At 42.2% G+C, this 27734-nt stretch overlaps 1 long non-coding RNA gene across 2 annotated transcripts in view; it reads right to left on the reverse strand.

The window, feature by feature from the left end:
• The window catches only part of LOC125131592 (uncharacterized), an 87705-nt gene extending 62828 nt beyond the window's left edge, over window positions 1–24877 (reverse strand). Inside the window, exons 1-3 of one of the 2 annotated variants that reach the window (XR_007135982.1) lie at window positions 24817–24877; window positions 18285–18373; window positions 13657–14035 (exon numbers count right to left, since the gene is read on the reverse strand). This is a non-coding gene — a long non-coding RNA (uncharacterized LOC125131592). Of the gene's footprint in view, window positions 1–13656; window positions 14036–18284; window positions 18374–24816 lie in introns of those variants that run through there. The other variant, XR_007135983.1, reaches the window with a different exon arrangement.
• Between the last annotated feature and the right edge of the window lie 2857 nt (window positions 24878–27734).

Here is a 27734-nt window from a genome sequence, read left to right on the forward strand (position 1 = left end):
TATGGTCAATTAATCTTTGACAAAGGAGTCAAGAACATAAAATGGGGAAAAGACAGTTTATTCAGCAAGAATTGCTGGGAAACCTGGACAGCTGCATGCAAATCAATGAAACTAGAACCCAGCCTCACACCATGCATGAAAATAAACTCAAAATGGCTCGAAGACTTAAATGTAAGACAAGACACCATCAAATTCCTGGAAGAGAACATAGGCAAAACATTCTCTGATATCAACCTTACAATTGTTTTCTCAGGTTAGTCTCCAAAGCAACAGCAATAAAAGCAAAAACAAACCAATGGAGGGGAGTTCCCATTGTGACGCAGTGGTTAACAAATCCAACCAGGAACCATGAGGTTGCGGGTTTGATCCCTGGCCTTGCCTTGCTCATTGGGTTAAGGTTCTGGCATTGCTGTGAGCTGTGGTATAGGTCGCAGATGCGGCTCGGATCCCGGGATTCCGAGTTGCTGCGGCTCTTGCATAGGCCAGCGGCTATAGCTCCGATTAGACCCCTAGCCTGGGAACCTCCTTATGCCGAGGGTGTGGCCCTAGAAAAGACCCAATAAATAAGTAAATAAAATAAAAGTAACAAACCAACGGGACCTAATCAAACTGACAAGCTTTTGCACAGCAAAGGAAACCAAAAAGAAGACAAAAAGACAACTTACAGAATGGGAGAAAATAGTTTCAAATGATGCAACTGATAAGGGCTTAATCTCTAAAATATACAAACAACTTAAGCAATTCAACAGCAAAACAGCCAACAACAACACAAGTGAAAAATGGGCAAAGGACCTGAATAACATTTCTCCAAAAAGATACACAGATGGCCAACAAGCACATGAAAAAGTGCTCAACATCCCTGATTATTAGAGAAATGCAAATCAAAACTGCCATGAGATACCACCTCACACCGGTCAGAATGGCCATCGTTCATAAGTCCACAAATAACAAATGCTGGAGAGGGTGTGGAGAAAAGGAAAACCTCCTGCACTGTTGGTGGGAATGTAAGCTGGTACAATCACTATGAAGAACAGTATGGATTCCTTTTATTTCTTTTCCTTATCTGATTGCTGTGGCTATAACTTCTATTACTATATTGAATAAAAATGGCAAGAGTGGATATCTTTGTCTTGTTCCTATCTTAGAGGAAATGCTTTCAGCTTTTTACTCTTGTGTATGATGTTAGCTGTGGACTTGTCACATATAGCCTTTTTTTTTTTCTTTTTGTTGTTGTTATTGTTGTTGTTGTTGTTGTTGCTATTTCTTGGGCCACTCCCGAGGCATATGGAGGTTCCCAGGCTAGGGGTTGAATCGGAGCTGTAGCCACCAGCCTACGCCAGAGCCACAGCAACGCGGGATCCGAGCCACGTCTGCAAACTACACCACAGCTCACGGCAACGCCGGATCGTTAACCCACTGAGCAAGGGCAGGGACCGAACCCGCAAGCTCATGGTTCCTAGTCGGATTCGTTAACCACTGCGCCACGATGGGAACTCCACATATAGCCTTTTTTATGTGGAAGGGTGTTCCCTTGATACCCACTTTGTTGAGACTTTCTAATTACACATATATGTTGGATTTTGTCAAAAGCTTTTTCCACATCTACTGAGATGATCATATGATTTTTATGCTTCAATTTGTTAATGTAGTGAAATATATTGATTGATTTGTGGATATTGAACCATTCTTGCATCCCTGGGATAAATCCCACTTGATCATGATGTAGGTGATGGATTAAGATGGTGGAATGGAAGGGCTGGAGCTCAACTTCTCTCCTAAAAACAACAAAATTTACAACCAAATGCTGAACAATCTTCAACCAAATGGACCAGTAGCTTTCAAAAAGATATCCTACTCCAGAAGACAAAGAGGAGGCCACATCAAGAGGTAGGAGAGGTGATTATGCAATATAAGCAACCCCATACCTCCTGGGTGGGAAGCCCCACAGACTGGAAAGTAACTGTATCACAGACACTCACCTGCAGGAGTGAGAGTTCTGAGCCTCACATCTAACTCCCACGTGCGGGGATCTGGCACTGGGAGGAAGAGCCCCTGGAGCATCTGGCATTGAAGGCCAGTGGGGCTTGTGCACAGGAGCTCCACAAGACTGGGGGAAACCAAGACCACATTCTTAAAAGGCACACACAGACTTTCACATGCACTGGGTCCCAGGGCAAAGCAGAAGCTCCACAGGAATCTGGGTTGGGCCTGACTGCAGTTCTTGGAGGACCTCCTGGGAAAACAGGGGTGAGTGTGGCTTGTTGTGGGGGAAGGACATTGGAAGCAAAGCTCTAGGAATATTCATCAGTGTGCCCTTCTCTGGAGGTGGCCATTTTGGGGAAATCTGGCCCCACCCATCAGTGCTGAGGAGCCCCAGGGCAAACAACAATCCAGGTGGGATCATAGCCCCACCCATCAGTACACAGGCTGCCTAAAGACCCCCAAGGCACACAGCCACCTCTAATATCACCCAGAGACAAAGCCCCACCCACCAGAGGGATAGGAATCAGCTCCACCTGCCAGTGGGCAGGCATCAGCCCCTCCCATTAGGAAGCCTGCAGCAAGCCCCCCTACCAACTTCAGCCACGAGGGGGGGCAGACATCAGAAGTAAGAGAGGCTACAACTCTATTATTTGTAAAAAGATCATGATGTGTAATCCTTTAATGTATTGTTGAATTTGGTTTGCTAATATTTTGCTGAGGACTTTCGCATCTATCTTCAGCAGTGATACCGGCCAGTATTTTCTTTTTTTGCCATACCTTTTTCTGGTTTTGGTATTTCATAGAATGAGTTCAGAAGTGCTCCTTCCTCTGCAATTTTTGGAGTATCTTGAAAAAGATGGGGATCAACTCTTCTCTAAATGTTGGGTAGACTCTACCTGTGAAGCCATCTGGTCCTTGCTGTTTGTTTGTGGGAAGATTTTTGATTACTCATTCAACTTCACTTCTGGTAATCAACCTATTTATATTTTCTACTTCTCCCTGATTCTGTCTTGGGATATTGTCCCTTTCTAGGAATCTGTCCACTTTTTCTAGGTAGTCCATTTTATTGGCATATAGTTGTTTATAGTCATCTCTTAGGATCCTTTATATTTTGGTTGTATCTATTATAACTTATCCTTTTTCTTTTTTATGGCCACACCTATGGTGGCATAAGGAAGTTCCCAGGATAGGGGTTGAATATGAGCTGCAGCCGCCAGCCTTTGCCACGGCCTTAGCAGCACCAGATCCAAGCTGAATCTGTAACCTACACTGCAGCTTGTAGGCAATGCTGGATCCTTAACCACTGACCAAGGCCAGGGATTGAACACTCATCCTCATGGAGACTATGTCAGGTTCTTAACCCACTGAGCCACAATGGGAACTCCTTGTTTTTTCTTAATCAGTCTGGCTAAAGGTTTAATTTTTTTAATCTTTTCAAAGAAGCAGTTCTTACTTTTATTGATTTTTTAAGCCTCTATTTCATTTATTTCTGCTCTGATCTTTATGTGTCTGGTCTAATTCAGGCTCCTTTCAAATTACTGCTTCTGCCCTGGGTCTGAGATTGAGTGAGATTTTTGTGTGTGCTATATAGCACTGGGAAATATACCTAGTCACTTATGATGGAGCAGGATAATGTGAGAAAAAAGAATGTATACATGTATATGTGACTGGGTCAACTTGCTGTATAGCAGAAAATTGACAGAACACTGTAAACCAACTATAATGGAAAAAATAAAATCATTATTAAAAAAAAAAGAGTGGATTCTTTATTTCCTATAGCCTTTGGGTTCTCCAAAAAGTAAACCCACTGGCCTTCAAATCCAAACATTCTGGGGGTTCATCTTCCTGGGACAGGATCCTCAGGCTGAGGATCTCAGGGTGGGGCTCAGACCCCTCACTCCCTGGGGAGAACCTAAGCAACTGTAATTAACAGTTGTTCCATAAAAGATGGTGATTTCGGTTTGCCCCTGGGAGGAAATGAGCTCAGGGTCTTCCTACTCTGCCACTCCTCTAGTTGTTTCAAATATCCTGTCGCAATTTGTGACCTGCAAATCAACTTTGCTATTATATCTTTTGATACAGAGGAATTCTTAATTTTATTGTCTTCTCCATCCATTTTCATTTTATCGTACGTAGAGTTTGTATTTCTGAGTGTTGGTTTAAGTTCTCCACACCCCAAAGCTAGAAAAATAATCTACATGTTTCTTTTTCCTTTTCCGTTAGATTTTTAGATTTACTTTTTACATTTAACTCATCCAATTGGATTTCACCCTTGTATGTGGTATAAGCATGCATTCTCAGTGAGGATAATGGCACTCCTAAGAAAGTGAAACTGGGGTTTAGGGCGTAAAAAACCACTTAGATATTACAATAGTTTATAGCTCTTCAAGGGCCATAAACAGATATACTCTATATCCATGGTAACAAAACTTTATTGGGACAGTTCTCCTACGGTGCAGCACGTTAAGGATCTGGTGTTGTTGTAGGAGAAAATGTCCCAATAAAATGTAGAAAGGAGAGACCCCAGCCATGATGACTAAGCAAAGTCTAGCCAACTGCCCCAACCAGTCCTCCCCTATGCATCTGCTTCCGTAAATTTGTTTCCGCATCTACTCCCTTGCCTGACGTCACTCCAGTCCAACCAGCCAAGCTTGGACCCGGAAGACGTAGCCCATAAAAGCCTTGTGAAACCCTTCTTCCGGGCTCAGACTCTGGAGAGCGATCTCCTCTGAGCCCGCCGGCATCATAAACCTGAGTTCTCCAGCTCTCCGAGTGCTCGCTTGGTTTCTCGCCGGGTAAAAGAGCTGATCCACTGCAGCCACAGAGCTGCCAGAGCTGGTACACTACAGCCACGGGGCTGTCGCCAGAGCTGATACGCTGCTGCAGCGCAGGGCTGCTGGGTATCTGCCCTAACATTGTCACTACAGTGGCACAGGTTCTATCCCTGCTTGGCAATTTCCACGTGCTATGGGCATGGCCAAAAAATTTTTTATTGGGAAGGAGGAAAATAAGGAAAAAGTATAACTAAAAAGACTTTTTCAGGGGACAGTAATGAAAAAAAATGGTTGAGAAACACTAGTATAAACTAAGAATCCAGCATTACTTTTCTCCATAAAAAGACATTTTCTTAATCTATTAAACACTTTATTAATTCTTTCTCTACCTGTGCATATCAGCTATCTGATACCTGGCAGTTATGTTCCCCCCTTTTTTATTTTTTGCTTTTTTAGAGCCTTACCTGAGGTATGTGGAAGTTCCCAGGCTAGGGGCTGAATTGGAGCCACAGATGCTGGCCTACACCACAGCCACAGCAATGCTGGATCCTTAACCACTACGCGAGACCAGGGATCGAACCCACATCCTCATGGATCCTAGTTGGATTCGTTAATCACTGAGCCATGAAGGGAACTCCAAGTACCCCCCACCCCGCCACTGCCCTTTTTCAAAATTTCTTTAATTACTCATAATATATTTAGTCTTCTTATACATGTCAGAATAAGTATGTTAAATTTTTTTTTTTTTTTGGCTTTTTAGGGCTGCACCCATGGCATATGGAAGTTTCTGGGGGTCAAAATTGGAGCTACGGCTGCTGACCTCCACCACAGCCACAACAATGTGGGATCCGAGTTGCATCTGCAACCTACACCACAGCTCATGCAACGCCAAATCCTTAACCTACTGAGAGAGGCCAGGGATCGAACCTGTATCCTCATGGATCCCAGTTGGAACTGATAGCCACTGAGCCATGAAGGGAATTCCAAGTGCTACTGTAATTTTAATTGTAACCCAATTTACTGATCAATTTTAGAAAACTGGCGCTTTTACATTGTTCCATTCATTCCATGAGCATGTACAGCACTCCGTTTATTCAGGCTTTTGAACCCTTAAACTTTTTCTGCACAGTGATCTTGTACATTGTTTATCTGGCTGAGTTCTGCTTACAGTTCTGATCGCCACTGTGAATGGCATCGTGCAGTTCGTTCTATTTTCAGCTGACTATTGCTGGTGCAGAGGAACAGTACTGATTTTTGTGAGAGATCTTCTTGTATCTGGCTTTCTTACCCAAGTCTCTTATTAGTTCTGTAGCCTTTCCGTTGATTCAGTTGGGACTATCTTATCTGAAAAGAAAGAAGGAAAGAAAGAGAGGGGGAAGAAGAAAGGAAGGAAGGGAGGCAGGAAGGGGGGAGCGATAAGGGAAGGAGGAAGTGAGGGAGGAAGGAAAGGATAAAATCAAAAAGGAATTTGTGTATCTGAAGCAGATAAGGAGAAACCAATAGTCCAGTGAACTACCTACACCAAGAGGAACAGCAAAGAGAAGGCTTGTGGCTCACACTGTGAAATCAGCTGGTCTTTTTTAACGGCAGAGGTAATTTCTGCTTTGCATTTCAACAATCAGCTTATTCAGATCTGCCTAATAAATACCTACAATTACTGTGGGTTTCGTAATTCATATGGTCAGTCCTTTTAGGCTGTATAACTATGAATTTCAGGAATGCATTATGTCACAAACGGGTAGAACCACTTGTGCTGCTTTATCTCAGCAAGCAGCACAGTAATCAATAGTCCATGGCTTTCTTGCAGAAGTCATATTTAGTAACCTCTGAACATTCACATGAGTGCTCACAAAGAGAAGGAAATTTAAGCACAGGCACCTCTTGCATAGTTTCCTAAATGATGACCAATCAATATTGGCTAAAGCAATGTGATCATTTTTGCCTGATGATTCAAGTTTGTTGCTTAATAAGAGTGTCAGGAGAGCAGTTGCATCAAGATACACACATCATTCCCTGAATTGAACATGTACAAAATGAAATTATGCTCCATCATAATAAACTTGGACAAGGTTTCCACGCAAACACATGACTGTAGAAACTGGAAATTTCTCAAAATATTCATAAGAAATCTAAATATCTTAGAAACAAGCTCCTGGAGTTCCCGTCGTGGCACAGTGGTTAACGAATCCGACTAGGAACCATGAGCTTGTGGGTTCGGTCCCTGGCCTCGCTCAGTGGGTTGAGGATCCGGCGTTGCCATGAGCTGTGGTGTAGGTTGCAGACGCAGCTCTGATCCCACGTTGTTGTGGCTGTGGCGTAGGCCAGTGGCTACAGCTCCAATTAGACCCTAGCCTGGGAACCTCCATATGCCGCGGGAGCAGCCCAAGAAATGGCAAAAAAGACAAAAAAAAAAAAAGAAAAAAGAAAAAAAGAAACAAGCTCCTGAAAATGATAAAAATCAATTCTTTCAATACCACCAAATAGATTTTTGTAAGCTAAATGGATATCAGAGGTAAGACCTACAGAAAAAACACTAAGATGAACCTTATTAAAGAGAACAAATATCTCTATATTCATTACGGGGGACAGATGGAAGAACAAATTTGTAACAATAGGGATAATCTTAGCTGCTCTTAGCAACGCAGACAGGACTCAAGTAAAATATGATGGTTAAGCAAGGAGGGAGAAACTCATAGCAAAAAGATCTTTATGAAGGCTACCCTATGTAATTCTAAAAATAAAAATCACTATATAAAAAAATAAATGCTGCAAAATTGGGTTGTGGTGATCACTGCACAATTATAAATGTAATAAAATTCACCAAGTTAAAAAAATAAGAAAGAAATTGCATCTTGCACTTTCTTTTAAGAACTATTCGTTGGAAATACTGTCTTAACTGTAAAAACAAAAAACCTATCACATCAATACAAAGATTGGAAAAGAAAGAGAAATGTTTAAATATATATATATATGAGGAATATGAGGTTTAAAGGAAACATCTTCCAATAAAACAATAGAGCAGTGATTTAATGGAGGCCATCATTAAAGACAGCAGAGCTGTGGGAGTTCCAGTCGTGGTGCAGCAGAAATGAATCTGACTAGTATCCATGAGGACACAGGTTTGATCCCTGGCCTTGCTCAGTGGGCCCGGGATCCGGCATGCCATGAGCTGTGGTGTAAATTGCAGATGCGCCTCCTGCACTGTGGCTGTGGCTGTGGTGTAGGCCTGCAGCTGTAGTTCTGATTTGACCTCTAGCCTGGGAACTTCCATATGCAGTGAGTGCAGCCCTAAAAAGAAAAAAAGAGAAAAAAAGACAGCAGAGCTGTCAATAGCACTATTAACCCATTATACTTTTTACATAGCTCTATGAAGACACGAATTCACTGTATGTCATAATTATGAGCAGTTAGCAGTCAGGAATTATTTCCTCCTCTCCCCCTTTGTTTTGTTTTAAATCTTCTGCACCCAGTACAGTACATAGCTGCATAGCAGGTGTTCAATCTTGGAAAAGCTTTGTGTCTTAAAGTAATGCAGTTACATGACTTTGCACTATTTCTAGATGTATTCATTATCACTGTGTTCATCTACGAGGCATGTGACTTGTACTACTTGAGCCAAAATGCCATGAATTAGTTCAGTCTAGACCAATTATTTTAACCCCCAAGTTGGACTTTTAACTCTGCCAGATGCTATTTGACAGTAGAAATCTTGACAAGCATATATTATGTTGTTGTGTAATTACAGCTTTCTAGTACTGAGTATGGTATTCTTAGCTCAAGCTGTAGCTCATTTAGTGTACATAATTACAGCACACTCAGCAGTGAACACTGACCTACAAAGAGGGAAATTCTGATGCTATTTTTTATCTATTTCAATTGATAATTGCAGTTATCACTAGGACTCCTAATTTTGAGAAAGTTTGATATTCACACTGCATTTAGAGATAACTTTGGAATATCTAACGTCACATTGATATTGTAAAGCTATTATTTCTACTAAAGATGATGGAATGTTAATATTACTTGAACAAAATGTCAACTTTATTTTTTTGGTTCTTTCCTCTGGCAGTTGCCTGGAGAAAAAAAACAAGGGGCAAAATGGTACCAAAGTGTGCAAGTCTTAAAGAACCATTCTGCTGGAGATTACAGCTTGTTACACTTTCATAATACCTAGGATATATTCATGCCTCAGCAAATTACACTTTCTCATCATCATTCCACTTATGTATTTTGCACCTTCAAATACGCTTCTTTAAGAAGCATAAGGGATGGGATTAAAATGGCGGAACAGAAGGACTGGAGCTCACCTTCTCCCATAAAAACAACAAAATTACAACCAAATGCTGAACAACCTTCAACCAAATGGACTGGAAACCTTCAAAAAGATATCCTACCCCAGAGGACAAAGAGGAGGCCTCATCAAGAGGTAGGAGGGGTGATTATGCAATATAAGCAACTCCATACCTCCTGGGTGGGAAGCCCACAGACTGGAAAGTAACTGTACCACAGAGGCAGAACTCTCACTACTCCCATGTCAAGTCCCCATGCATGGGAATCTGGCATTGGGAGAAAGAACCCCTGGAGCATCTGGCATTGAAAGCCAGTGGGGCTTGTGTGCAGGAGCTCTATGGGACTGGGGGAAATGGAGACCCCATTCTTGAAAGGCACACACAGACTTTCACATGCACTGTGTCCCAGGGCAAAGCAGAATCTCCATAGGAATCTGGGTTGGACCTGACTAAAGTTCTTGGAGGATCTCCTGGGAAAACAGTGGGTGACTATGGCTCATTGTGGGGGAAGGACATTGCAGGAAATCCCTTGGGAATATTCATCAGCTGTGTAACTCTAGAGGGGGCCACTTTTGGGAAAATCTGGCCCCACCCATCAGTGCCGAGAAGCCCCAGGCCAAACAATAACCCAGGTAGGATCACAGCCTCACCCATCAGTAAACAGCCCCCCCCCCCACCAGGCACACAGCAGACTCTAATCTGCAGCCCCACCCACCAGAGGGATAGGAATCAGTGCCTGCTACCAGTGGGCAGGCACCAGTCCTTCCCATCAGGAAGGCTACAGCAAGCTCCTGTACCAACTTCAGCCACAAAGGGGGGCAGACATCAGAGGTAAGAGAGGCTACAACTCCACTGTCTGCAAAAAGGAGATGATACCAAAAACCTGTAAAAATGAAAAGGCAGAGAACTATAGCTTAGGCAAGGGAACAAGAAGGAAAAAAGCAGAGAAACAGCTAAGTGATCTGGAAAAAGACTTTAGACTGATGTGCTGAAGATGATGCAAGACACTGGAAATAAACTGGAGGCAAAGATTGATAATTTACAGCAAACATTGAGCAAAGAAATACAAGATTTAAAACTTAAGCAAGCAGAAATGCAAAGTACAATAACTGAAATAAAAAAATTCATTAGAAGCAACTAACAGCAGAATATAGGAGGCAGAAGAATGAATAAGCAAGGTAGAGGGCAGACTAGTGGAAATCATTGATGTGGAACAGAAGAGAGAAAAAAGACTGAAAAGAAATGAAGAGTCTTGGAGAACTGTGAGACAACATTAAATGCACCAACATCCATATTATAGTGGTGCAAGAAGGAGAAGAGAGAGAAAGGGACAGAAAAGACATCCGAAGAGGTAATGGTCGAAAACTTCCCTAACATGGGAAAGGAACCCCTCACTCAAATCCAGGAAGCACAACGAGTACCATATAAAATAAACCCAAAGAGGAACACCCCAAGACACATATTAATCAAACTGACCAAAATTAAAGACAAAGAGAAAATATTGAAAGCAGCTAGGGAAAAGAAACAAATCACATACAAGGAAACCCCCATAAGGTTATTGGCAGATTTTTCAGCAGAAATGCTGCAGGCCAGAAGGGAGTGGCATAATATACTTCAAGTGATGAAAGGAAAAAACCTCCATCCCAGATTACTTTACCCAGCAAGGCTCTCCTTCAGATTTGAAGGAGAAATCAAAACCTTCACAAATAAGCAAAAGCTAAGAGAATTCAGCACCACTAAACCAGCTTTACGACAAATACTAAAGGAACTTCTCTAGGCAGAAAAGAAAAGGCCACAACTAGAAACAAAAATACCACAAATGACAAGGCTCACCAGTAAAGGCATATATACAGTAAAGGTAGGAAATCATCCATGAACAATTGTGCCACCAAAATCAAAAATTGTGAGAAGAGGAGGGTACAAATGCAAGACACTGGGGATGCACTTGCAATTAAGAGACCAACAACTTAAAACAATCTCATGTATAGATAGATAGATAGATAGATAGATAGATGACTATATCAAAACTTCAGGGCAAATTTAAACCAAAAATCTACAATTGATACACAAACAAATAAGAAAAATCAACTCAAGTACAACACAAAAGATAGTCATCAAACCACAAGAGGAGAGAACAAGAGAAGAAGGGAAGAAAAAGGAGCAACAAAACCAAATCCAAAATGTTAATAAAATGACAATAAGAACATACATATCAGTAATTACCTTAAATGTAAATGGACTAAACGCCCCAACCAAAAGACAAAGACTGGCTGAATGGATACAAAAACAAGAACCATATATATGCTGTCTTCAAGAGACCCATTTCACTTCTAGGGACACATACAAATTGAAAGTGAGGGGATGGAAGAAAATATTCCATGCAAATGGGAATCAAAAGAAAGCTGGACTGGCAGTACTCATATCAGACAAAATGGGTCTTAAAAAGGAAGAATATTTTAAGAGACAAGGAAGGACATCACATAATGATCAAAGAATCAATCCAAGAAGAAGATATAACAATTGTAAATACATGTGCAGCCAACATAGGGTCACCACAATATATAAGGCAACTGCTAAGAAACTTAAAAGGAGAAATTGACAAGAGGCATAAGACTTAGCCCTTAAACAACCTGGTAGTTGTAGGTATGTTGTCACAGGAATCAGGATTTTCTTGGGTTGTTTTTTTTTTTTTTTCTTTTTCTTCTTTAAACATTTCTCTTTTTTTTTTTTTTTTTAGGGCCACACCCACAGCATACGGAGGTTCCCAAGCTATGGGTCAAATGTCACATCAGAGCTACAGTGGCCAGCCTACACCATAGCCACAGCAACGTCAGATCCATGCTGCATCTGAGACCTACACCACAGCTTATGGCAACACCAGATCCTTGACCCACTGAGTGAAGCCAGGGATTGAACCCATACCCTCATGGTTCCTAGTCAGATTTGTTTCCACTGCACCACAATGGGGACTCTAGGACTGTCTTGCATAAGAGATAGCGAGGTCTTTGGTGACCTTGGTGGGGGTGGGAGGGAGACGGGCTGCCATCGTCTGGGCATTTCCTCCCCAGTAAGCTTTGCATCTTATTGCTCCCTAGTCACTGTGGCACTTCTCTACCGAGCTACATTGCCTTTGCCTACGTGTTCCTCTAGGATTCACTTGCACTGCAAGAAAGGTTAAAGTGTGACCAAAGCATATGGCACTTCACTAAAACCGAGTATCAATGATTGGAGAGTTTTAATTTCTTCAAAGGAAAGTGTCCTGGAGATGCTTCCTTTACCTTTCCTTAGAGAATTGTCAAAAATAGGAATTAATGCTCTTGCACAACACTTGCAAAGGTCTGTGAGCTTCAAGAAGACATCTCTTTAAATGTGTAGCGTATATTCCATTTTATTCCAAAGCACACAATATTTTAATTCAAAGAAATTGCTTTTTCAGAAAGAACCATCAGTTTTCAAACTTTTCATAATTGGCATTTTGACAATGTACATTTAAATATTCTAAAGATAAAAGCTATGGATGCTTCAGTATTTCAGGATCTCTTTCCATGTCTTATGTGGAAAAATACACATGAAAAATTTCCACGTATGTGGTTGAAAGTTCCTATGTTAATAGAATCAGGAGAATTAATTTTAATTCAAGAAAAGTCTTTTGGTTCTACATAAAAAGACAGTATAATCAGCTAACAAAGTTATAGAAGGCTTTTATGCGGGCATTTTTCAGACTTTGGTTCGATTAACAGCACATACGTACACACTTTTCCTAAACTTAACCCATGTTACAAGGTTCTACTTAAAATACCTTGACATTTTCCTTAGATGAAACTTGCGACCATATAGAACTGAATGACCATTAAAAACCCGAGCGATGGGCTACATAAATAAAATGGACCTTTCTTGATAGGTGCCAATGAGGTATGGAGATCATTTAGCTTGGCAATGTCCCTGACAAACAAACTAAGTCTCAGAAAATCAACCCAACGTAACACTCACACTGTCTCTAAAGATATAACCTGATGTCACCATCATCCAAGAGACGGTTCAGAGCAAAACCTTTTAATCTAAATAAACAAATCAATTAGTAATTTGTAATAAGAATTCTTACTCTTACAGGATTTATGTATACATACACCATATGGTGTCTAATTACTAAGGCCTACCATCCTGAAATGTTTAATGAGAATACTTGAGTTCAGCACATCCACCTGAAATTTATAAGAGATTTCTTATAGGACTCTTGTAAGTTAGATGCCATGAATGATTTTAAAAGGTAATAAAAAGAAAGACGAAGGAAGTGGAAAGAAATAAACAATTATCTATCTTCCGAAAACTTATTTCTAGCTAGAAAGAAGGTATTGCTCTTTAACACTAAGCCTCCATAAATATTTCAGCATTATGCTTGTCTCTGCCATTAAATGAAAAGCATTTCAAAGGCAGAGCTCATAGCTGATTTATCTTCCAAAGTGAGTACCTTCTGTTAATAGCATTTGCTCAGTAACTGGTTCTCAAATTGAAATAAATTGTCACTGTTATGGTGCATCCAAAAACACCAATAATAGGATGAATCCTCTCTTTTATATACCATTTCAGATTCATTGATATCCATACAATAAATCTTCTGCATAAAGGATAATTAAAATCATGTTTTTTTAAAACAATGGTTTGCACAGGTGGGTTTCAAAACACTTGAGGGAAAAGCACGTGATGAAAACATTCATCTTTTAAAAACGTCACTGAATACTTTAAATATCAGCATATGGTATTTTTCTTGAAATGAATACTGACTGATTTAGAGATATGCTCACTGGCACTCTTGCTAGGCATTTACTTGTGACCGTGTAGGTAAATTGGCAGTCTCAGTTGAAGAACACTTTGATTCTTTATTAAGTTGTGCCAGGTTGGGAGGGAAAGTCACTAAGCGAAAGGCAAGGAGGAGGTCATGTGTTGAATGAGTTCCCTGAAGATGATGATCAGTTGACAGGCAATCAGTTTCTGCAAGGAAGGAGAAAAGGCTGAAGTTCGGCCGTCATAGAGGAGGGTCTAGTAGGAATCGGCCAGAAGGAAGAGGATGAGCAAAGGCACAGAGGTGAAAGGGTCTGTGGACACTTCCCTCTGTTCTAGAAACCCAGGTGCCATTTTGAGTCCAGTCTTGATCAGTGGGTTCTGTTTTGTTTGCTGTGCCTGAGTGTTCTTGGCACGCTGCCTCATTCCCCAAGCCACTTTAGAATTAATGTCTTGCTTGGCTCTTGCTAGACCCACTGTCACCCCCAAATAGCTGAAATCTTCCCATCATACCAGAACACACTCCGAGCTGACTTTCCCAAGTCAGCTTAATATCCACTGTACTGGTCTGCTGTGAAAATGAAACCAATAATGTCTGTAAATTGTCCAGTGTGATGCCTGATGAATGTTACTTCCATTCCCCGTCTGAGCAACGCCCACTAGTTAGGGTGGCTCTGCTACTGTGTGTAACTGACACCCTCACCCTCCACACACACCCAAACAGATGGCGTGCTGTCTTGAAATACCAGCCGTTCCCTGTTGGACTGCTCACTGCTGCCTGAGATCTGCATACAATACTGATGCCACCTGCATCGGCAGCTAGCTCTGTTCCTGCAGCACCTGCTCCATCTCTCTGGTGGGAGGATCTCATTTCCTGTGCTGGCCTCCCCCACGATGAAGCTTCCTGTCGACTTGACCTGAAATAGGATACTAGGAACTTTGAGTCTAGAAAAAACTTGGGAAAACAGACCTGTTTTCTAATATTTGAAGACCTGACTCCTAAACAAAGAATTAGACCAGAGTTTCTAAATATTTTTTGTCTTTTGGTGAAGCTTAGGGTTGCTTTCTTAGAGTAGTTTTTTTTTTTTTTTTTGGCTGCACTGCAGCGTATGGAATTCCCGGACCAGGGATCAGATGCCAGACACAGTTGTGACCAATACTGCAATTGCAGCAACACTGGATCCTTAACCCACTGTGCCAGCTGGGGATTGAACCTGCGTCTCAGCACTCCAGAGATGCTGCCAATTCTGTTGCACCACAGCGGGGAACTCCAGAACAATTTATTTATATATATATATATATATATATATATATATATATATATATATTTTTTTTTTTTTTTTTTTGGCTTTAGGACCACACCTGAGGCATATGGAGGTTCCCAGGCTAGGGGTTGAATCAGAACTGCAGCTGCTGGCCTACAACACAGCCATAGCAATGAGGGATCCGAGTCTCATCTTCGACCTACACCACAGCTCAGAGCAACACCGGATCCTTAACCCATGAGGATGCCAGGGATTGAACCTGCATCCTCATGGATCCTAGTCAGGATCATTAACTGCTGATCCACGAAGGGAACTCCCAGAACAATGTTTTTAAATGCACAAACTATAACACACAGGATTACAAGGAAAGCAACTATGTGGAAATACAGTTACCAAAATATTTTTAAAAACAAGTTTGTGATACAGCAATGGATATGATTTTTCTATTAGCACAATAAATAACAAGAAGCAGCAGCAGACCTAATAACCTCTGAAATTCCAAAGTTATGCTGTCAATGATATTTCAAGATTTCTGGAACAAATGGAATGTGACATGAAAATATGTGTGATTTCCGTTGTTGACAAAGTCATAGGGTTTGTTAAAAAATACTGAGATTTGTTGGCTTCATTCATAATTGAAGGAAATCTAAATTTAGTTGCAGATAAGTTAAAATAAAGATGACATTTTTCTCCCCCACCAAAGTTCACAGATCCCTGAAATCTATGCATGGATATCCTTGGCCCAGGCCTTCCCCTCTCCCATCCGTACAAGGACTGTGAGGACCAAGGACTGCACGCACTCGGCGCCGTTCAAAGGAGCAGAACCAGGCTCAGTGCGTTCAGGAAATCCATAAAGGCAGATTTCAGTTTTGCGCAATGAAGCACCTCTTAACAATGAAAAACCCTGGAGTGGCCATTGTGGCTCAGCAGAAGCGAATCTGACTGGTATCCCTGAGGACATAGGTTCGATCCCTGGCCTCACTCAGCGGGTTAAAGATCCAGATTTGCCACGAGCTGTGGTGTAGTTCGCAGACGTGGCTCACATCCCACATTGCTGTGGCTGTGGTGTAGGCCAGGGACTGCATTTCTGATTTGACCCCTACCCTGGGAAACTCCATTTGCTGCAGGTGTGGCCCTAAAAAGACAAAAATAAATAAATAAATAAATAAATAAATAAATAAAAATAAAACAATTTAAAATCCTCAAAAATAATAGGCCACTTAGTGACAAAATCAGTTTTTCATCGCTAAAAACTATTCAAAAGAGGTTGAATAGTACTAAGGAAAGATTTCTGAAATGAAACTGGGGCCCCATTTACTTAAAATGCAATGGGAGTAATGATTTCTAGAAAGAGGCAATGCGGGAGGCTTGCTAACATCTGCCAGGCAGGGCGTAAAGGGCTTTATGGTCAGCCGCTCATTCAGCTCTCCTGGAGCACGGGGAAGTAGGCATTATCCTCTGAATAGCAGCTCAAACACCTCACAGGGAGAATTCAAATATACATATACGCCAAGTCTATCTGTCAGATTATCAAGAATAACACTATTCTAGGGGCTTTACATGTGTTAATTCATCTTCACAGCCGCTCTAAGATGTAAATGATCTTATCATTTCCATTTCACAGATGAGAAAACAGAGGCACTAAGATGTTGAATAGTTTGCCAAAAGCTGCACAAACAATCACTGGATTTGAACCCAGGCAGTCTGACTCCAGAGTCCACGCTGGTAACCACCTAGGCTACGCTGCACCCATCACGGTACTCGCAATTCTGTTTGATGCATATTTAAGATTTCTCTCCCCAAAAAGACAATTATTGTGATGCTGAGTCTCCCTAGGACCAAGTTTCTCTGCTGAGTGTAGGACTAACGTCTCCATCCATCCAAGACTTTATTCCCTTTCCTGCAGCACCTGTTCCCCCTCAAGACCGAGGAGCATCAAGGGAAGGGAGGGGCTGGAGCGGCAGGGTCCTCTGGGAACTTCCCAGGTACGGAACCCCCTCTGTGTCCCTGTCTCTTATTCGTAGGGGAAGAAAAAGGCTTTCGTCTCCTAGAGCCTCCCTGAGTTCCAAAGACCTGACTCAAGCAGCTAAAGAGCAGGACAAAAGGCAGAGGCCTCCCAGTCCCTCCTGAGAGGCTGCGGATAAACGTCTGATGCACACCTTCGAGTTGTTCTGCAGAAAGTAAGACCGCCTTCCACCAGGTGGCAGAGGGTGGTGACTATAAACTGACCACATGCCTGTGGACCCCAGACTGGCTGGAACCTGAAGGTGGAGATTCTTGAAACATAAGGGTGAGGAAGCCCTGTTACATCCCCACCGACCAATCAGAAGAAGGATGATGAGCTGGCGACGCGTCCTGTGACCCTCTCCCTAATACTGTCTTCAAAACCTTTGCCCCAAAGCCACTGGGAGTTGGAGCCTTTTTGAGCATGATGTGCCCACACACTCTGCGTGGCATGGACAATAATGCCGTATTTTCTCCACCACAACTCAGGGTCAGTACATTGGTTTTACTGAGCAGTGGGCGAACAGACCCAAGTTTTGTTCTGTAACAACAGTTCAAAGACAGAAAATGGAACGGCCTTAGCAAAGCTAGGCTTGTCTGGGGCACATAAATTCAAACTAGGCCTGCAGTTTTGTTCATCACTGCACTAGACTGAAGACCTCTGACTCTCATCCTAATCTACCTTTACTCTCTATGCTCATAGCTAAGCAGGGAAGAGAGAGAGTTTCTCGCTTCTTGATTCTTTTTTTTCTTTTCCTTTTTACTGCTGTACCTGTGGCATGTGGAAGTTCCTGGGCGAGAGGCTGAATGGGAGCTGCAGCTGCAGCCCTATACCTCAGCCACAGCAATGCTGGATCCAGATCTGAGCAGCATATTCGACCTACGCCACAGCTTGTGGCGGTGCTGGATCCTTAACTCACTGAGTGAGGCCAGGCATCTAACCCCCATCCTTGTGGACACTATGCCAGGTTCTTAACCTGCTGAGACACAACGGGAACTCATGACTTATTGATGCCTATTCTTTCATTCTGTCAGGGCTGTTGGATGAGTCAAAAACAAATTACCTGAAGCCAAAGCAAAAAAATCACTGAGCAGGACTCTTCCTATCTGACTCTGTCTTTGTTAGGGACACATAGGTCAGCTTTAAGTCCCTCTGTGAAACAGGTAAGAATCTCGCCGAAGCGCCTTACCATCTCCCCGGTAGACTTCTCTCCCTCTCGCCCTCCTGCCGAATATTCCTTGATCTTGCACATCCATCAGAGGAGCACAGCAAGGAAACCTGGAAAAGAATGAAAAAATGTAAAAATTTCCAAACAATAAAATGAAAGAACAGACCTTTCGGGATCCATCCCTGTCAGTTTGACTCAGAACCAACTTGTTCTGTCTCTGTTGCCTGCTCTTTTAACCACTAATGTTATATTTTTAGTCTCTGAGGGCTTCTCCTCCATGGTCGATCACTGACAATGTGCTCCAGGGAAGAAACGAGAAGCACCCACTCTCAGGGAAGCTTCGTAAACTGCAGCTTTGATTCTTGCGAAGCTGGGTTTCTCTGTCCTACAGCAGATTCCAGGATAGTGATTCATAAGCTGAGATTTATGACTCGCTATGTTCAAAGAAACAAGCAAAAAATGTTTATTTCTGTCCTCTCAGGAAGTCATCTGAGTCACTCATATGTCTCTGTTGGTTTTTTGATTTTTGTTTTTTTACTTTTTAGAGCTGCACCCACGGCATCCCAGGCTAGAGGTTGAATCGGAGCTGTAGCCACCGGCCTACACCCCAGCCACAGCAATGCAGGATCTGAGCCGAGTCTGTGACCTACACGACAGCTCATGGCAACACTGAATCCTTAACCCACTGAGCAAAGCCAAGGATCGAACCTGCATCCTCATGGATCCTAGTCAGATTCGTTACTGCTGAGCCACAGTGGGAACTCTTCTTTTGGTTTTTAAGACTACAGTTTTCTATGAGTCTATTTCTGTTTTATAAATGGATTCTTTTGTATTTTTTTAGATTCTATATGTAATAATATCATATAATACTTGTCTATGTCTGACTTATTTCACTTAGTATGACCATCTCTAGGTCCATCCATGTTGCTGCAAATGGCAATATTTCATCCTTTTTATGACTAAGTAAAAAGAAAGGGGGTGGGGGAGGATTATTAGGAGTATGATATTAGCAGACATACTGCTATATATAAAACATCAGTGAAGGAGTTCCCGTCGTGGCGCAGTGGTTAACGAATCCGACTAGGAACCATGAGGTTGCGGGTTCGGTCCCTGCCCTTGCTCAGTGGGTTAACGATCCGGTGTTGCCGTGAGCTGTGGTGTAGGTTGCAGACGCGGCTCGGATCCCGCGTTGCTGTGGCTCTGGCGTAGGCCGGTGGCTACAGCTCCGATTCAACCCCTAGCCTGGGAACCTCCATATGCCATGGGAGCGGCCCAAGAAATAGCAATAGCAACAACAACAACAACAACAACAACAACAAAAGACAAAAAACCCAAACAAACAAAAAAAAAAAACATCAGTGAAAAGGAACTGCTGTGTAGCACAGGGAACTATATCCAATAACTTAAAATGGAAAATAATCCGAAAAAAATAGATCTGTAACAATCACTTTGTGGTACATGAAACTAAGACAATGTCGTAAGTTATGCTTCAATTAAAAAAAATAGTTTTGAGTAATCATATAGCAATCTTCACGAGAGTCGATATAGACTGACAGACATTATAATGAGTTAGATTTGGTCAAGATAATTGAACCATTTGTTGAGCCCTCTACTTGCAAGGCAATATATTAAACATTCACATAAATTCTATCATTTGATCTTTACAAAAACTCTGTGAGGTATTAATATCTGTGGCCCGCATTTTATATGAATGAACAAAATAAACAAAGTGATTAAGCAATTTTTTACACAAAAAGCCAGTCACTCGTAAGTGGGGGCTCTGGAACTCAATCCATGTCTGTCAGATTCCAGACCTCGAGTTAAGTAACCCTCTGTTTTCAATCACCAGGGAACTTTCTCAACAGCTGAGGCCGCTGGCAAACATGCTGAAATACTCGGTTCAGAGCCATGCATTGAAGTCCTCTATCCACTTCCAAAATATGTACCCCAAGCTATTTTTCCTGATCCTCTGTGTCTTGAAATCCTTTCAGAAAATGCTGTTTCTATGTACTGAGCACCCTCCATGGGCTGATTAGTATAAAATAAGTTATTTTTAGCAAGAAGAAAAGTCTTTTCTGGGGGTCAGTTTCATAACTGCAGCGACCTCTGCTGCATTTATGAGCCTTGCTGAGTCTGGCTGAAGTCACTGGGGTGATGAGCTGAATATGGGGGTTCTGTCTCATTGACCTAGGACAGTCCCTACCGTACCCACCTCCAAGTCGCCTAAGAGGAAGAAGGCTGCTAGGCCAAGTCACTGGGGAAATTTGGATGCCAGTCACCAGATTCAGATTGGCTCACTGTGTTTGAAAAGGGGTATTCACCCAGGGACAATATTCTCCTTATGGGCCCTCTTTCTAGGAAAGTTCTTTTAGTGCCTCCAGCTGTTTTTCGACCTTCTGGTCAGGTATTCACAATTCAAAAATAACCATTTAAGGAAGTGCCAGGAGTTACTCAGGTACTTTTTATTAGTTCAAGTCAAGCACTTACTCCTTTTTGCTTAAGCCACCTGTGCTGCTGTGCCAAGGGATTGTTTCATCAATAAACACTGAGCTGGGAGTTCCATTGTGGTGCAGTGGAAAGGACCCCAACTAGTATACATGAGGATGTGGGTTCAATCCCTGGCCTTGGCCAGGGAGCCAGCATTGCTGAGAGCTGTGGTGTAGGTCACAGATGTGGTTTGGATCCCGCATTGCTGTGGCTGTGGCACAGGCTGGCAGTTGTAGCTTCGACTGGACTCCTAGCCTGGGAACTTCCATATGCCTCAGGTGTGGCCCTAAAAAATAAAATAAAAAATAAACACTGGGCTGGAGTTCCTGTCGTAGCTCAGCGGAAATGAATCTGACTAGCATCCATGAGGATGCAGATTCCATCCCTGGCCGTGCTCAATGGGCTAAGGATCTGGTGTTGCTGTGAGCTGCGGTGTAGTTCTCAGACAAGGCTCAGATCTGCCATTGCTGTGGCTGTCGTGTCGGCCAGCAGCTACAGCTCTGACTCAGCTCCTAGCCTGGGAGCCTCCACATGCCCCAGGTGCAGCCCTAAAAGAAAAAAACAAAACAAAACAAAACCAAAAAACAGTGGGCTTTACTTAATAACTTATTAGCGGTCAGAAGACCAGAAATTTTACTGGGCACTTGGTAGTAATTATTGTAGTAAAAAGCATTTCATGGGAATTTATTCTCTTCTTTAAAAGAAATATAGACTATAAACAATGGGATCTTCTAGAAGAAAAAAGGAGAAATCTTAGGTTGGCTGAATTGGAATATTTTTGTGTTTTTATATTTCACTGCATCATTCTGACTTCAAAGTCTTAGAAATCTTTTTTTTTGTCTTTTGTTGTTGTTATTGTTGTTGTTGTTGCTATTTCTTGGGCCGCTCCCGCAGCATATGGAGCTTCCCAGGCTAGGGGTCGAATCGGAGCTGTAGCCACCAGCCTACGCCAGAGCCACAGCAACGCGGGATCCGAGCCGCGTCTGCAACCTACACCACAGCTCACGGCAACGCCGGATCGTTAACCCACGGAGCAAGGGCAGGGACGGAACCCGCAACCTCATGGTTCCTAGTCGGATTCGTTAACCACTGCGTCACGACGGGAACTCCTAGAAATCTTTTGATAAACACGATTGAGAAGAAACCTTTTCTGTGAGCCCGAGAAATATTTTAGTATTTGTTCTGATTTATTTTTAATTTTTGTTTATAAAAATTATGAAAGATTTTCCTTTCTTTTCTTTTTCTTTTTTTTTTTTTTTGGCTGTTCTATGGCATATGTAGTTCCTGGGCCAGGGATCAGATCCAACCACAGTTGTGACCTAAGCCACAGCCGCAGCAACACCAGAGCCTTAACCCTCTCTGTTGGCAGGGATTGAACCTGCATCTCAGTGCTCCCAAGATGCCACAGATCCCATTGCACCACAGCGGGAACTCCTGAAAGATATTTTTTGTTGTTTTGTTTGCTCATTTTTGTCTTTTTAGGGATGCGCCTGCAGCATATCGAAGTTGCCAGGCTAGGGGTCGCATCAGAGCTGCAGCTGCCAGCCTATGCCAGAACCACAGCAACGCCAGATTTGAGCCATGTCTGTGAGCTACAGCACAGCTCACAGCAACACTGGATCCTTAACCCACTGAGCAAGGCCAGGGATTGACCCTGCATTCTCATAGATACTGCTTGGGTTCATTACCACTGAGCCACAACGGGAACTCCATCCTGAAAGATAGTTTTTAAAACAAGGAGCACTAATGGCTGATAAATACCAAAAGAGTGTTCTAATTTTTGCAAATTTGTAAAAGGTAAACTTCAATTTTCCACCCATGAAATAAAAAAAGGAAGGAGATTAATGTGCTTCAACGGTTGCAGTGGTGTGGTTCCTATTTCATGGGTGAGTTTACATTCAAACAATCATTCTGACAAATTATTTAGCAAATTGTATAAAATCCTTAAAAAGGTTATTTCCTCATATCTTCTTAATCCAATAATATAGCTTCTAAAATTCCATTCTAGGAGTTCCTGTCTCGTGGTGCAGCAGAAATGAATCTGACTGGGAACCATGAGATGGCAAGTTCAATCCCTGGCCTCACTCAGTGGGTTAAGGATCCAGCATTGCCGTAAGCTGTGGTGTAGGTCACAGATGTGGCTTGGATCTGGCGTGGCTGTGGCTGTGGTGTAGGCCAGTGGTTACAGCTCCGATTCAACCCCTAGCCTGGGAACATCCATATGCTGCGGGTGCAGCCCTAAAAGGAAAAAAAAAAAAATCTGTTCTAAGAAAACAGTTGCAGATGGAGACAGAGATTTACAAACAAATGCACTGACCACAGCTATGTCAGCAGCTCATGCTCTGAGGTGTCTTATGAGTCAGCTATGAAATTCAGCATCTTAGATGGAGTTAAAAAAAAAAAAAAAACTGGAATCAAGGCTTCCTCTGACCCCCTTAACTGCTGGTTGACTCTAGAAAATTACTTTTTAGTCTATTATTAAACATTTTCATCTGCAGCATAAAATACTCTTTAAGATCACCATACTGTGTTAGTACCCAGCTCTACTTATACATAAGCTAATGGAACTTGAGTAAATCTCTGTGCATCAATTTTCCTATCTGTGGAATGGGGACAGTAATAGTTCTTACCATTTAGGGCTGTTTTGAGGACTGAGTTATTTGTCAATGTGGCTTGATAGGACTTGGCATTTAAGAAGCACTATCTTGCACTGTGTTAAATGAATCTGCACAATGAAGATAATAACCTCTCTTTTACCAAACTGAGGGAAGGATTACATGGATGACATATGTGAAAGGATTCTACAAACTACAACACCCTATGCAAGCGTCATGCCATTATGAATGAGCTAGTTGGAAGCAATGTCAACAATCTTACAACTTCATGGAAGAAAAGATTTCACCTGCTAGAAATCATATACGGAGTAGTAACTGACTTAGCAAACTAAAGCAAAATGAAATTTCATTCTGCATAGCTCAGACAAAAACTGCTGCAGAATGAAGCTGGAGGCAGAAGCAACGTTACCAGGGAAAAACGGAACTGATAAATTGTCAGATGTGTGGACCCTGTCAGAGGGGTTCTACCAAAAAGTTGTAGCATGGAGTTCCCGTGGTGGCACATCCGTAATGGATCCAACTAGTATCCATGAGGATGCAGGTTCCATCCCTGGCCTCACTCAGTGGGTTAAGGATCCGGCGTTACCATGAGCTGTGGTGTAGGTCACAGACGCGGCTCAGATCTGGTGTTGCTCTGGCTGTGGCGGAGGCTGGCAGCTGTAGCTCTGATTAGCCTGGCAACTTCCATATGACCAAAAAAAAAAAAAAAAAAGGTTGTGGCAGGAAGGAAATGTAGTGTAAGATGCATGTAGAACAGATAAGATTTATGTTTATGGCCATTATACTAATATCTACGTTATTATATCCATTAACATATATCTAACCCCGATTTCATTATTGGTAATAAACACTAATTTAACCTAATACAGATTTTAGAACTTTACTTGAGGCATGAAGTTGGAAAAGTACATATGTTTGAATGAGGAGGAGGGGGCATGGGATAGGATCAAATCCTTATCTTTCATAATAGGAACTGTTCAGAATCAACTGAGAGATGGAAGTAAGAGTCAGACAGATGAAGATCCAAATATCAACTTCCCAAATGAGAAACAAGATTTGGGTCTAGGACGCTTTGAGGGGAGCGCCCCTAAGAAGTAGAGTGAGAAGGTGGGAAGGAAGGAAGAGCCGGAAAGGGGTCTGTCAACGAGCCCAGTCCTGAGAAACCACGTGGAACCCGCCTCAGACCTGTGCCACCAGGAGTTCGCATCTCGGCGTGGTGTTTACCATGATCTCGCACTCATGCGGGCTCCCCCTCAGGCCTCCCTCAGTGGATCAAGGATCTGGCGTCGCTGTGAGCTGTGGTGTAACAGGTTGCAGAGGCGGCTCAGATCCTGAGTTGCTGTGGCTGTGGTGTAGGCTGGCAGCTGCAGGTCTGATTCAACCCCTAGCCTGGGAACTTCCATATGCCTTACGTGCCACAAGAGCAGCCCTAAACAAACAAACAAACAAACCTGTCCCACCAGTTGAAGATGGTGTTGATTCCTCTGTGCTTTTGCTTCCAGTAGTGCAAACAGTGCCTGTGGAAAAGCAAAGAGATGCAGGGACTGTCAGCAGGACGGAAACTCACTAGAGCCGCAGCAGGTGAGCTTAGAGGCTGGCGATGTGGGGTGGGGCCTTAACAAAGTCTGCCAAACATAAGGCGGAATGAAGCATGGAGTTGAAATATTGCTAAAATTTCAACTATGAGTTAGGCTGACAGTTGCTCCATCACTGGCTCACGCACAGGCAGTGTTTGCCCCAGTACATTCACAGAATGAAGTGCAGAGCAGAAGGCACGGTGCTTAAGTAGGTGCGTCCAAGAGAGGGGAGGAGGCTGAGCTGGGCCTATTCTCTAGCCAAGTGTGTCACTTCTCCCTGGAAAGGGTGGGGGCAGAGGAGGGAGGGAGGGCTAGGGAGGAGTCACTGACAGCTTCTGCAGGGAAACAGAAGGCCAGGGAAATGGAGGGCCCGGCAGAAATCAGCATATAAAAGCCAGCACAGACATAGAACACTCACTGACGTAAATCACAGCAATATCTGCTTTGATCCACCTTCTAGAATAATGACAATAAAAACAAAAATAAACCAATAGGACCTAATTAAACTTAAAAGCTTTTGCACAGCAAAGGAAACCATGAAAAAAAAAGAAACAAAAAGACAACTCACAGAATGGGAGAAAATCTTTGCAAACAATGCAACTGACAAGGGCTTAATCTCCAAAATACACAAACAACTCATATAACTCAACAACAAAAAAAACAAACAACCCAATCAAAAAATGGGCAGGAGGAGGTCCCTTTGAGGCTCAGGGGAAACAAATCTAATATCCATGAGGACACAGGTTTGATCCCTGGCCTCACTCAGTGGGTTAAGGATCTGGTGTTGCCAGGGGCTGTGGTGTAGGTCACAGACGTGGCTCGGACACCAAGTTGCTGTGGCTCTGGTGTAGGCTGGTGCCTACAGCTCCACTTCAACCTCTAGCCTGGGTACCTCCATATGCCATGGGTGCAGCCCTAAAAAGACAAAAAAAAAAAAAGAAAAAAAGAGCAGAAGACCAAAACAGACATTTATCCAAAGAAGACATACAGATGGCCAATAGGCACATGAAAAGATGCCCAATATCACTAATTATAAGAGAAATACATATCACAACTACAATGAGATACCCTCACCAGTCAGAACGGCCATCATTAATAAGTCTACCAATAATAACATCTGGAGAGGGTGTGGAGAAAAGGGAACCCTACTACGCTGCTGGTAGAAAGGTAAATTGGTACAACCACTATGGAAAACAGTATGGAGGTTCCTCAGAAAAATATAGAACTGCCATATGATCCAGCAATCCTACTCCTGGACATATATTCAGACAAAACTGTAATTCAAAAAGATAATGCACCCCTATGTTCATTGCAGCACTATTCACAATAGCCAAAGCATGGAAACAACCAAAATGTCCATTGACAGATGAACGGATTAAGAAGATATAGTACATATACACAATGGAATACTACTTAGCCATAAAAAAGAACAAAATGCCATTGCAGCAACATGGATGCAACGGGAGATTCTCATACTAAATGCGGTATGTCAGAAAGAGAAAGAAAAATACCATATGATATCACATATGTGGAATCTAAAATATAGGACAAATGAACCTATTTACAAAGCAGAAATAGACTCACAGACATAGAGAATAGACTTGTGGTTGCCAAGAGGGAGGCGGGGAGGGAGTAGAATGGATTGAGAGTTTGGGCTTAATAGAAGCAAACTATTACCTTCAGAATGAATAATGTCCTACTGTATAGCACAGGGACCTATATCCAGTCTCTTGGGACAGACCATGATAGAAGATAATATAAGAGAAAGACTGCTTGTGTGTGTGTATATATATATATATAGAGAGAGAGAGAGAGAGAGAGAGGGAATGACTGGGTCACTTACTATATAGCAGAACTTGGCACAACATTGTAAATCAACTATAATTAAAACTATATATAACATGTGGCGGGGGGGTGGGGTGGGAGTTAATACAGAGGAGTTCCCTTGTGGGGCAAGTTCTATTTTTGGCATTGTCACTGCAGCAGTTCAGGTCAAGGTCGTGGCACGGGTTCAGTCCACATGCTGCAGGTGCAGCCAAAATAAATAATAAAAGCTGATACAGAAAAGAAAGAAAGGGAAGGAAGAAAGAACAAAAACCGTTTTCACATGTTATTTCACATTATCAAAGTATATATACCTGATAAAAGGAGTTATCTCTTGGGAAATACTAATCAAGACGAGAACAGAAGAGAACTGCTCTTTTTCACAGAGACTTAATCACACTATTAAACTTGCATAAAGGTATTGATTTAAACACTTAAACATTTAATGTGAAAAAACTAAATGGCAGACCCACCATATTAAGGGGGGAAAAGTTTTTAAAACAGGCATGACAGAATAATCCTAATTTTTACGAAGTCCACACAAAGAGTTTTTACTATTATAATCAAGAAAATACAAATACATACTAATTACTTTAAAAAATGAAGACGAGGTAGAATCACTGATCTGTTGGCTCCATATATATGCACTTAAGTATTTGAAATTATTCAGTAATTAGTTCTAAGAAGTAACAATGAGAATAAATATAAGAACATGAGCTCAAATACTAAGCTAGTTCAAATACCTCTGAATGATTGAAGAGTCTGGGGCCCACAGGGAAGTAAATAATACAAGTAAGGTACCGACATAAAATGCAAGAAACTCGATTTGGAGTTTAAAAACTAGGCTGGCGTTCTGGCTCAACCACCCACAAACTCAGTACTGTTGGTTTGTCGAGAGACAAGTTTCTACAATATTTTCTTAGCCTCTTTACTTTACCCCATCTTCCTGCTTGAAACACAGTCGCAGT

The sequence above is a fragment of the Phacochoerus africanus genome, chromosome 7 (genome assembly GCF_016906955.1).
Source record: "Phacochoerus africanus isolate WHEZ1 chromosome 7, ROS_Pafr_v1, whole genome shotgun sequence".
NCBI lineage: Eukaryota > Metazoa > Chordata > Mammalia > Artiodactyla > Suidae > Phacochoerus > Phacochoerus africanus.